Below are 11676 nucleotides of genomic sequence, written 5' to 3'. Positions count from 1 at the left end.
ATGAAGTGTGCTCAATGATTAATTAATTTTTAGTACACACAAGATAATAATATTTTAAAAAGACATATATGATAATTAATCAATAATCTTTTTCCATGGTGGAAGTTGTCACCAAATAAAAAAATAAAAAAATCTCTTGCTTAAAGTACTTTATTGAGTTGTCATAGATATTGTTTTAGTCAGAGTTCTCCTGATAGAACCAGTGGGATAAATACAGAGATATATGAACAGAGATTTAAAAAGAGAATTGACTAATGTTTTCATGAAGTTCAAGAAGTACCCATGATAGGCCATCTGCAAGCTGGAGAACCTGGGAATCCAGTACCAATGCTGAATGCAAGTCTAGAGGTATAAAAAAAAAAAAAAAACAAAGAAACTAGGGCAATGTGTAACTCTCTTGTTGTCTGATATCAAAAGCTTGAGAGTCGATAGTGGGTATGCAAGTCCCAGAATCCAAAGACCTGACTACATGGAATTCTGATGTTCCAGAGCAGGAGAAAAATACCCCAGCCATGAAAGAGAGAGGGGCAGAATTTTCCCTTCCTTCACTTTTTCCTTCCATGTAGGACCCAGCTTATTGGATGGTGCCATCCCACAATGAAGGTGGGTCTTCCCTACTCTGTCCACCAAATCACATGCCAATCTCCTCTCAAAATGCCCTAACAAACACACCTGGGGCAGCCCAATCCAATCAAATGCCAAACCAGCTGGGTTTCCCTTTTAGCAGAAGAGGGATGGGCTCATAGATATCTATGGAAGCATTGAGAATAAATAATGCTGCCACCAGCAATCTGGGTGCTCCTTAATCCTGTCAGGTTGATACCCCAAATCAACCATCATATACACCAAAATCCACAGATGAGCCCTAAATATTCTTTATACTCTTATCAGTAAGTTCACTTTTAGCCTCATTCCTGCACTTACCCATCTGACCTGTGAAACCAAGTCCCTGAAAGCTTTTACATGTCTTGTAGTTTTCCATCTCTCTGTCTTCACGTGCACTATTCTTTATCCCCAAATGGCCTTTTCCCCTTGTCTTTTTAACACTAAATAAAGTCCCCCTTCTCACATCCCTTCCTCAACCCCCCAGAGCAAGTTAAGGATTCCCCATTACAGCACCCTCTTTATTTTAACAGTTGAGTGTGTTTTCACTCCCTTCTACCTAAACATAAGCTTTTATCAGGCCACAGATTACAATTTATTTAATATCACCCCAAATACTACCTGGCATATAGAGCTTAAAAGTGGCTTTCAAAATCAGTGAATATTATTTGTTCCTGGGTAGCACATGGATATAAAGGAGATCAGGAAAAGATGGCTATGTGCAGTTCGGGGGTGAGTATATGGGTGAGACCTATTTGTCTAAAAGAAGTAGTAGTTGCTCTCAGTTTCTCATAGAGACTGTAGTGTTTACCAAATGATATTTCCCAGTCTAACTTGTTTTTTTTTCTTTATTTCTTTGTTGTTGTTGTTGCTGTTGTTTGGTTACTTTATAAGTTATGATGAACAGAAAATTTGTAGAAAAGGTACAAGCCACTTTTCAGCATGGCCAAGAGAAATCTCCAATGTGTAATTATCATTGTCTTCCTTCTCTCTGCTCTTAATTGTTGCTAGAGTGATTTTGAAACCACTGTTTAAACAGAGTCACAGAGAAAAGTAGGCTGGGCCACTTGGAGGACAGCTACTACAGAGCTGCCCCATTAGAAACATCTATATTGGATAGTAAGCAGTTGCAAGTTGAGGATTATTTTTATAGGAAATTATGTCATTAATCATGACTAATAAAGTCAAATCAAAATTTTATTTGTGCTCATTGTTCTTAGCAAAATTTTATAAGCACCTGAAAACGAAGCTTTGTTTAAGCCCTTAAGGATTGACCACTTAATTAAGTAGCATTTATTAAATCTTATCACATGTTTACAAAAGAGGAACAGGAAGTGGCAAAGGAAGACATTTAAGAATGCAGCAGAGGCAAGCTCAGAGGTGACCCTGGAGATACTGTGTGTAGTACCTGAGTTGTGCCTATGGGGTGGTTGACACTCAGGGCCTGTGTATCTACAGGGTCAACGGAATAGCACTGGCCTGGCTTTTTCAGTGAGTAGCTAGGGAGAAAACAAACTTAAGATTGTAATTTAAATAAATCCTGAGGCTTTTGTAAATTTAAAAACCATAATAAAGCACACATGGCTGGGAGGGGAATTCTTGAAATACTGGGATGCCTCTTCTTCCCATCAATATGCCCCTTTCCAATTTTTTTGCAGGGTATTAAACGTAAATCTTCCGGAGAGTATGGTGCTTCTTCCACTAAAGTTATGCTCTGCTTCTTGTTAAAATAGCAGCTGCAGTGTAACTCTAAAGATACAGTTCCTGGTAAACAAGAAGACCAGTGAGTGAGTGCACTCGTATTAACAATATGAGCTAAGGACATTGCCTTCTGTATCATTAACCAATGGTACTGTAGAGGATATTTGATTCAACTCTATTTCACTTGGTGGATCTTAAAATAGAATGTGACAAAACAGGATAATGCAAAGCTGAATGGATATCATAGGGACTTGGGAATTATAGGTCTGATCAGGCTGGCATCCTTGGTACCAGTAGAGCTCCAAAAAGAGGCTAAACCAATTCTCATGAGTTCAGCACAAAGGCTAATGCAGAGTACATCTCTTAGGGTGAACTTCCCATTTTTTGTGATGCTTTCTCCTTGAGGAACAGCTCTATGGCAGCCATGAAAATGCACTACTCACATCTCTTAATGTGAGAGGTGTAGCTGATTGATGGCCCCAGCTGCTAAATTCTTGAGTTCAACACAGTATTCATTCCCACGGCCACCCTTTCCACACACTGCTCTTAGCCAATAACTGAGAATGGCAGAGACACACTAAGGTTGGTTCATCTTATATGGTTGCAAAAATTTTCTGATGGGTGACTGACTTTGGCTCCCCCTGACTTGGCCCAAACTTTGTTAGTAAAATTTTGTGATTCTCCAATTTCATCACTAGCTTCCCTTTTATATTTCTTTTTGTGCAGGCCAATCAGAGTTGATTCTGTTACTTAAACTAGAAAAACCTGAATTGCTATGGTAAGGCACAGCCCAGATTTTTATAAGTCTTTTATGGTGCAAACTTTATCCAGATCCTTTCCTAACACTTTTATGTATCAGGCCTCTGATGGTATTTCTAGGGTATTGAATTTTGCCCTCTGCACAAAGTAGGCTTTATTTTTAAATTATGGAATTTTTTGCAGGGTATTAAACGTAAATCTTAAGCTCCCAGAGTAAAGTTGAAAAGAAAACATGACTCACAGAAAGGACATTTTAATAGTTAGAAGTTATGGGAAGAGATCTATCCTGCATCATTTGCTAAATCTTACGCATAAAAAGTAGGCGCTCAGAAACCCTAAAAGGGTATTCTTATCCTACATTAGACACCTCATGAGGAAGGTCAGAGAGTAGAATGACTGAAAGCAATATATTAATTTCTATCCGGGTCTTAGAGGAGATTTTTACCATTAAATGTTGAATTGTTAAATAGAAAATACGTTAGATTTTGCAGGAAAAGATCCCAATACTACAATGAGACACAAATGAAGCAAAACAGAAAGCAATGACTTAAAAAGAAAACACTTTGCACATGTCCTCAGCTGTCTACCTATGTCAGTCTGTTTCTAATGCCCTCGAAGAATCCATGTCTGGGAGGACTGGACTCATCCAAGTGCAAAGGACAAAATGGTACTGAATCCTATCACCCATTCATTGTCAAGCTAGAAATCAGAATCAGAGCTGGAATTGAAATTCCAGAGTTTAAGAAATTGCTTGAGAGACCTTTGTGACAAAACATAGTGCCTCACCTCTGAGGTATAACTGCTACTATGTTGCCAATTCATGAGAAAAGTTTGCATTTCTTTGTTTTGTTTTTTTCCTGATGATTCAGAAACAGATGAGATAACTTGTAAGGATTGTTTTTAAATGCTCTAAAAGTTTTTGTCTTTTAAGTTGAATACCAGTACTTTGACAAAGTTTATTGGGGAAAAAGTAAAAAAAAAATGTTGAAAGCATAACATATATTTTGAGACATGGGAGCTTTGTCAAAGAATGTGGAGATTGAAAATCTATTCAGCCTTTAGAGTTCCCTTAAGGGTTCACAAACATGTTTTTGAACACTACTCCTGTGTCTGAGAAGCAAAATCCATATATATATATATATATATATATATAATTCCATGAATATGAAGCCCCAAAGCCCTCCTGGGTAATTTCAAAAGCTATTCATTTGGTTTGGAAATAGAGAGGAGGGCAGGTAATCAGTCATCATCTGCTTAATCTCCAATGACAGAATTAAAGAGCACCATTTTATTTCTGGCCCAACTTACTTCTGTCTTAATCTTTTTTGGAAGCAGAGGAAAGATGATAATCATGCTGTGGAACATTCCTTCCCGCAGACGCTCAGCAGAGACCAAAGCATACCTTTCCTTCAGAGATCCAGTGACATGTTTTCTTCCAAAGAGAATCTGGGGCAAGGTAAGGACTCCTCTGGTCTATGGATAGCCAGCCCTGACTCTCTAAAGTTACATGGCATTGACAGATAACATCTAAATTACAAAGGTCCTGTTCCCTACTTGCTTGATTATGAGAAGTCCTAACTAACTTCTACCCAATTTGATCCTTTTTTTTTTTCAGTGAATTCTGGTAATCTCTAGGGAATGCTTCTGTGTTCCATAACTCCAGCCAGGTTTATGTTTTCCATGTTACTCTGGACCATTGATTTCTTCTTTCCCTATGCGTGTCTTCAATAATTCATCTCTTCCTGCCTAGTGGGCTCCATAGTTTCTCCTTTGGATACTCTCTCAGCAATTGCCTGAATAAAAACATAAACAAAAAGTTCCCAAGGATAAGCAATAATAATCCATTTGAAAGGAAGCCTAAATCCAGATTGATATCGGGATATTTCTACAAGGATCTAATGTTCAGAATGTTTCTTATGAACCATGCCCTATGTGACTTAATTTATTTAGTCCTTACTACAACTCTATGAGTCACATTTTTTATTAACACACATTTACAGAGGAATGAATGAAGGCACAGGGAGGTGAAAGAAATTGTCAGAGTCACAACAGTTAGTAAGAGTTGGAGCTGGGACTGAGTCCAAATGATGTGGTTTAAAAGCTTGGCTTCTGTACCAGTATGCTATTATTTCCTTTCTAAGTCCTAATTAAATAAATATGATCTGCAAAGATGCACCTTTGTCTACCATTAAAGATAATATTCTGCATTATCTTTTTAAACCTTTTGGCTCCTTGGAACTCAAAGTTCTCTTCCAGAAAGGGCCATTGCTCTTTATTTGCATATCTCAAGGAAATCTACAGGGATGCTCTGCCCTGATGATAAGTCTCCAGTTCTTGTGAAATGTGAACTAGTCTGTTCAGAATTCTGAAACTGCAAGATTCTGTTTTGCTGCCTTGATTTTGCTTTTTTTTTTTTAATTTTGTTATTTTGATAGCTTCTACCCTCTCTTTTGGAAGGTGAGTGATTTTTCCCTTTAGAAAGAGCTCTGCTGTTCCATATGACTTCCTCACCCACATTCCAGAAAACTTGTTTTCAGGTTTGTTTGTTTTGTGGCCAGATCTCATTCTGTTGCCCAGGCTAGTCTCAAACTCCTGGGCTCAGGTGATCCTCCCACCTAAGCCTCCCAAGAACCTGGACTACAGGTGTGTACCACTGTGTCTGGCTTGGTTTTAGGATTTTAAATCCTTTCTTGACCATCCTTGGTGTTGATGGATAGTAAAGGTCAATTAGTACAGCCATTGATAATATGTCACTTTCTTTAAGTTAGATGGCTTCTCTCTTCTGATTCTCTCTCTACTTCTCTGGACTCTTTTTGATTTCTCTCTTCTGTTCCAGAGTTCCATTTTTGTGTGCTTCTCTTCCTGTTCTCACCCTGTCCATCCCTTAAATGAAACCCTACACAAATGTTTCCCAGTCATAGTTCTTGACTTTAAATGTCTTCCCTGAATTCCTCTCTTGGATACTAAACTGCCTTCAGAATATCTCTATTAGACACCCCAAAGTGACCCCAAATACAACTCAGCCATCTCAGAGCATCATATTAGTTCTTTCTTTGCCTGGAGTGATCTCTTACTAAACATCTTAGGGCTCTTTCCATTGAGCCTTCCTTGACCATCTTTGAAATAGTAGCATTCCATTCCCCATGTTCTATGCCTGTCTTCCTTTGCTGGGATGTGGAGGGAGTTCTATCAGAACACACTCTTTTTCCTGTTCAGTTCAGTATTATATCTTCAGCATCTCAGAACATGCTTAAGTAGGAACTTAATACTTGTTGGAAGGAAGGAAGGGAATCCTTTCCTCCCATCTCAGTCCCAACCAGCCCCAGTCACTCTGCTTCCAACACAACTACCAAAAGTGGGCCTTCAGTCATGTGGGTGATAATTTTAAACAAATCCTTCAAATCTCTCCTGTAACCATAAAGAATTGGCATGGATACTTGTTATACATTCTACCCTTCATCATCTTCACTGACCTCATTTCTGACCACTTTCCCATAAGCATCTTGTGCTCTACCCAGCATTTCCCAAGCCAATGTGCCACAAAAAAGAAAGAAAGAAAGAAAGAAAGAAAAATAGTTCTGCAGGCAAAGAAGACTGAAAAACTCATTATACACTATCTCCACTTTTTAAAAATTGTAATCACATTAGCGTTAAGAAAGTCATATAATTGAAAATTCAAAACAAGTACATTTTAAAGGAAAGCTGTTTAAGTTTGTTTGGAAGAGGTCTCACAAATTCTGTGTCCATGGGCCCCTTTTGCAAGGTCAACTCTGAAGAGGATCTCATAGCACATGGTTTATGAACTACTGCTCTCTGGGACTACTCACCACTCCCTGAACACCCCAGGTTCTCTCATTCTTCTAGAATTTTCCTTTTATAGTTTCTGTGTCTTGAAGGCCCAGCCCTCTCTTGATACCTAAAGAATTTCTATAATTCCTATAAGCTCATCTGATGAGGCTTAATCAAAGGCCACTTCCTCTCTGAAAACCTCCTTCAGAGAAAATTGATCCCTCTCGTCTCTGCTCCCTTTGCTTTTCATACACTCTTCTTTCACAGCGTTTCTCTTATTTATTATTCCTGTTTATTTTCTGAATCCCCCATTAAACTGTGGACAGCTTAAAATTAGGTTGTTTAACTCTATTCTCTCCATCATCTAGTAGAGTACAGAGACCACGTGTAAGTGCTCGGAAGTGTGTAGTGAAGGAATGGACGATTCAGGTACATAACATGGAAACTAATTTTCATGGTGTCAAAAGTGAAGGTGGGTAAAGATTACAAGTAATGTACAGAAGTATTTAGTCTGGTTCGATTACATAAAAACTGTTTTTCCTCCTTTTGTGGGAAGGTAAAAAGGAAATGAAAGACAGCATCCTAACAGAGGTGGTCTGGCCAGAGCTTATCCACCCTGATTAAAAAGCATCCAACAGTCTGTAAATGACTTAATGAGTAGTCAAGATTCCTAGAATCAGTAATTTCCACTTTTGCCACTGCCTGCCTCTAGAGAGGGGAAATAAACAGCCTATCTCGAGCCCACGTAAAACACAGATGTCTCCCAAAGCGCAAGTTTGCCTTGGAAACTTGTCACAGTTGTGCCAGCTGCCTGTGTTGTTACCCACAGACAGAGTGACATTATTGTTTCCAGAAAAAAAAAAAAAACACAGTCTAAGGAAGCCAGCAAAAAATAAATAAATAAACATATGATGTTTTCCAATTTAATAATGGAAAAGGTGAACATCTAAAAGTGTTTGTATAAAAAGGAAGGTCAAGGAGTCTACATCTGCATATCATCTAGCACCTAATGCACCCTCTAGCATCTTACATAGCATCTAGCATCTTCTGCAGTTGTTGTGGAACATAGCAAGTGCTTAAAAATGTGTGATGAATAAATTTCTAGAAAGTGTGTCATGTTAAAAGATTTCAGGAGATGTATGAATCAATGATATAAACCAGTTGCCTCGCAAGGTCGTCTAAAAATAAGATCAGTCTTGGCGTCTGGATAACAGAGGAAAGGCTGAGTAGGTCAGTGCATCTAAATTTGTTATTTTACTGTTGAATCAGAAGGGCCAAGTAAGGGGGAAAGGCCACAAAGGAGAGGATGGATGTTGCTTCACAGTGTGTCTTGACATTCAAGTGATTAACAAGTCACATACACTGCTATGACATGAAAATTTTCTCCTGCATTTTTTCATACACATTTATTATCCTTTCCTTTTCTTCTTTAAGCCATACCCCTTCCTTAGGCGTCTGCCTGAAGGAAACATAAGAAGTCCAGTCATTTGTAGGTATCTGCTATTATTTGAATAGGTGTGAATGTGTTTTCCCTCCAAAATCTAGTATTGAAACCTGATAGGCAATGTGATGGATTTGAAGAGGTGATCATGCCATAGTAAATAGGGTGGAGGTCCTTGTGACACTGGTTCCCTTGCCCCTTGCTTTCAGGAGGACACAGCAATAGGTACCATCTTGGAAGCAGGAAGCAGCACTTGCCAGAATAAATAAATAAATCTGCTGGTTTTCTTGATCTTGGACTTCCATAGCTCCACAACTGTGAGAAAATCAATGTCTGTTCTTCATAAATTACCCAATCTCGAGATATATTGGTATAGCAGCACAAATGAACTATGACAGTCCCCCAAAGCAACTCAGCAACTCTGTTGTCCAAACAACCAGGGGAGGGGTGGGAGACAGGGATCTCTCACTAAATTAGATTATTTAAAATGTTTTTAAGATTAATTCCAGGTGACTTAGACTAACTCTAATTTTATTTTACTATTATAGTCCAAGAAGCAACCGTATTCTATAATAGGACCCAAATCATGTTCTGTTCTTCTCTTCCCTGTTTAGGGAGTAGGGACTATCTCCCCCTGGGACATTATCACTTGGCTCCTTTGCCTTTTAGCTTCCATTTTTGTCTGATCAGCAAGAGGTACCAGCAGGAGATCAAGAAGTGGAAGAAGAAAGCAACCAGCGTGTTTCTTCCTGCCCTTCCTGCTGTATCAAGATTCTGGCAGTAGCTATGGACTGCTGTGACTGCAGCTTCTGTAGTTCAGCTCCCTTTCCTACCCTCTTCCGGCCTAGAGATGGAATGGAACCTTACCGTTGGTTGTCATGTTCTGTGCTACCTTTCCTTATTGATTCTCTTAAATCTTATCCCACCTAGGTAATACTTTTTTCAATAAATTATTTCCAAAGTTCAACCTTTCTGAGCGTGCCTTCTGGTTGATACATCATGTTAGAGTTTTATTTTTATCCCATGTAAATCAGGAAACCATTGAAATATTTTAAACTTGAGTTGCAAAATTATAATTCTAGCTATGGTTTGAGGAATGGATTGAAAAAAAGAACAGAGTAAAGATAGGTCTGTCAGGAAATTATTGCAGTGATCTCGAGGAGAAACCACGAGGCTTGTTGGTGGAGATGAAGACAGAGGATCCAAAAGATGTTTGAATGTAAAATCAACACAACCTGCTGAAGGATTCAGAACTAGGAGAAGGATGTAGGTGAGAAATGGAGGTGTCAAAAGTAACTCCTTGGTCATGTTCTATGATAAGAAATATAGCATTAGAAGCCTACTTTTCTAGGTGTAGATTTCATGATTTTAATTCAGAAAATGTTGATGTTGGGTTTTCTTTATGATACAGGCAAATACGTGTCTTTCAAATAGGCAAATACATACATAAGTCTAATAATTTAGAGGTCTAGACTGAAGATGTGAATTTGAGAGTTGTCTGTATGTAGGTGTTAATTAACCCTGTGAATTATGATCCCTGGGAATAAGAAGTACTTTCAGTGTCCCATATAGAAATCCTATGGAGACTCTTTAAAGATCCAAAAAATGAAGACAAATGAATAAATATGTGAAGTGAATCTGCCAGTTAGTTTTTTATTGCCCATATTAAATATCTTAATATGAACATTAAAAATGTAAAATAATAAAAAGGACTATCTTTTGTTAAGTATGTATTATATCATTTTTCATTAGCCAAGTCTATTGTAAAATGTTGTAATGCCTTCTGGAGGATACATGCTAAATGAACAAAATGATATACTTATATCCTGAAAAAAAAAACCAAACATTTGTTTCATCCTGAAGTGCAAAGATTTTATGCACACACCAAGTTAAGTGAAGTTGTCATGGTAACGAACTGCAGAAGATTGCTATCATTATTTGCGCTAGTCCATGTTCTAGCAGTATGGACTAGATTCCTATTAGCCTCACCCATATTGATTCCAAAAAAAAATAATAATAATCCTTCTTGAATCAGAGTTCTCTCTTGAGCAATTGCCTGGAAATACTTGCCTGGATTCTTATTCCTATATTCTTTGAGAATCTTAATGGATCTGACCATGCTATTGGATCTCATCTTTATTCATCCTACAATTAAAAAGGCTATATACAAACATGTACAGCAATAATATTCAATTTTATAAATGTAACCAAACTGGGCTAGCTTTTAGCAAAACAAACATCGTTTTAGCTATAAATGCAGGATATATTCATATATGTACAGACATGTACTGAAACATCTCTTAAAGCTTATTTTTGCCATTTGCTGTCTACTATGAATTTTTCTGTCATTCTCCTTAGTTTTTAAAATGCTGGTTTTGGCACACTAGCTTGATTTTTTAATTTTAAATTTATTTTTTAATTTTAATTTGTTATATATGACAATATATATGCATTACAATTTGTATTGCACATACACAACACAATTTTTCATATCTCTTGTTGTACACAAATTAGAGTCAAATCATTCGTGTCTTCATACACGTACTTAGGGTAATGATGTCCATCTCATTCCACTGTCTTTCCTATGCCCATGCCCCCTCCCTTTCCCTTCCTTCCCTTTGCCCTATCTAGAGTTCATTTAATCCTCCCATGTCCCCCCATCCCATTATGAAGCAACACTAGCTTGGTTTTATTATATACTCTTGGATAGTTCTCCATTTCACTGTCAATACATCCTTGGACTCTTATAATGACTTAGGTGTTTTCATTGACTTTTGCTAATTCTTTTGTTTTTGTAATACTGGGGATTTGTCCAGGATCTTTTTTATACTAGGTGGGCACTCCACCTCTGAGCTACACCCCCAGTGCTTATTTTATTTTATTTTGAGAGGGTCTCACTTAGTTGCCCAGGCTGACTTTGAACTATCTTCCTGCCTCAACCTCCCAAGTTGCTGGAATTATAGGCATGTGCCACTGCATCTGACAGCAGTTGCTAATTTTAAACCCACAGCCACTAGGTTAAAGGAATAAGGAGAATAGCTGGTGACAAAAGCAGACAGACAAGGATATGTGCAATGACTGTGAATTAACATATGTGTGTGTGTGTGTGTGTGTGTGTGTGTGTGTGTGTGACAGTCCCACACCAGTTAACACTGTGCCAAGGAGGTTAATGATTTTGTTTGTTTTATCACATGTGCATATTTAGGAGAAGTTATTGGTTGAGCTTAATTACAAGAGGAGTTGTACTTCTGCTGAGTAATTGCTATATTGTTAACTAAAGAACCTAGTGCACTATGAAGATGACCAGGGTTCCATATTTTTATTGGTTGCTGAAACTGTCAAGCTAAACATAAACCTTAATTCCCTTCCTTTCCAGATCCAAG

General features: G+C 37.9%; 1 long non-coding RNA gene across 1 annotated transcript in view; it reads right to left on the bottom strand.

Moving 5' to 3' along the window:
- Window positions 1-4045: 4045 nt before the first annotated feature.
- Window positions 4046-11676, bottom strand: part of LOC308657529 — a 49921-nt gene continuing 42290 nt past the window's right edge. The window contains exon 3 of the long non-coding RNA XR_014023956.1: window positions 4046-4856. This is a non-coding gene — a long non-coding RNA (uncharacterized lncRNA). The remainder of the gene's footprint in view (window positions 4857-11676) is intronic.

This window comes from Spermophilus citellus (genome assembly GCF_964194105.1).
Source record: "Spermophilus citellus genome assembly, chromosome: 10".
In the NCBI taxonomy this organism is placed as follows: Eukaryota; Metazoa; Chordata; class Mammalia; order Rodentia; family Sciuridae; genus Spermophilus; species Spermophilus citellus.
Note: the sequence above shows the minus strand (reverse complement) of the source record. Positions and strands in the feature narration are given on the sequence as shown.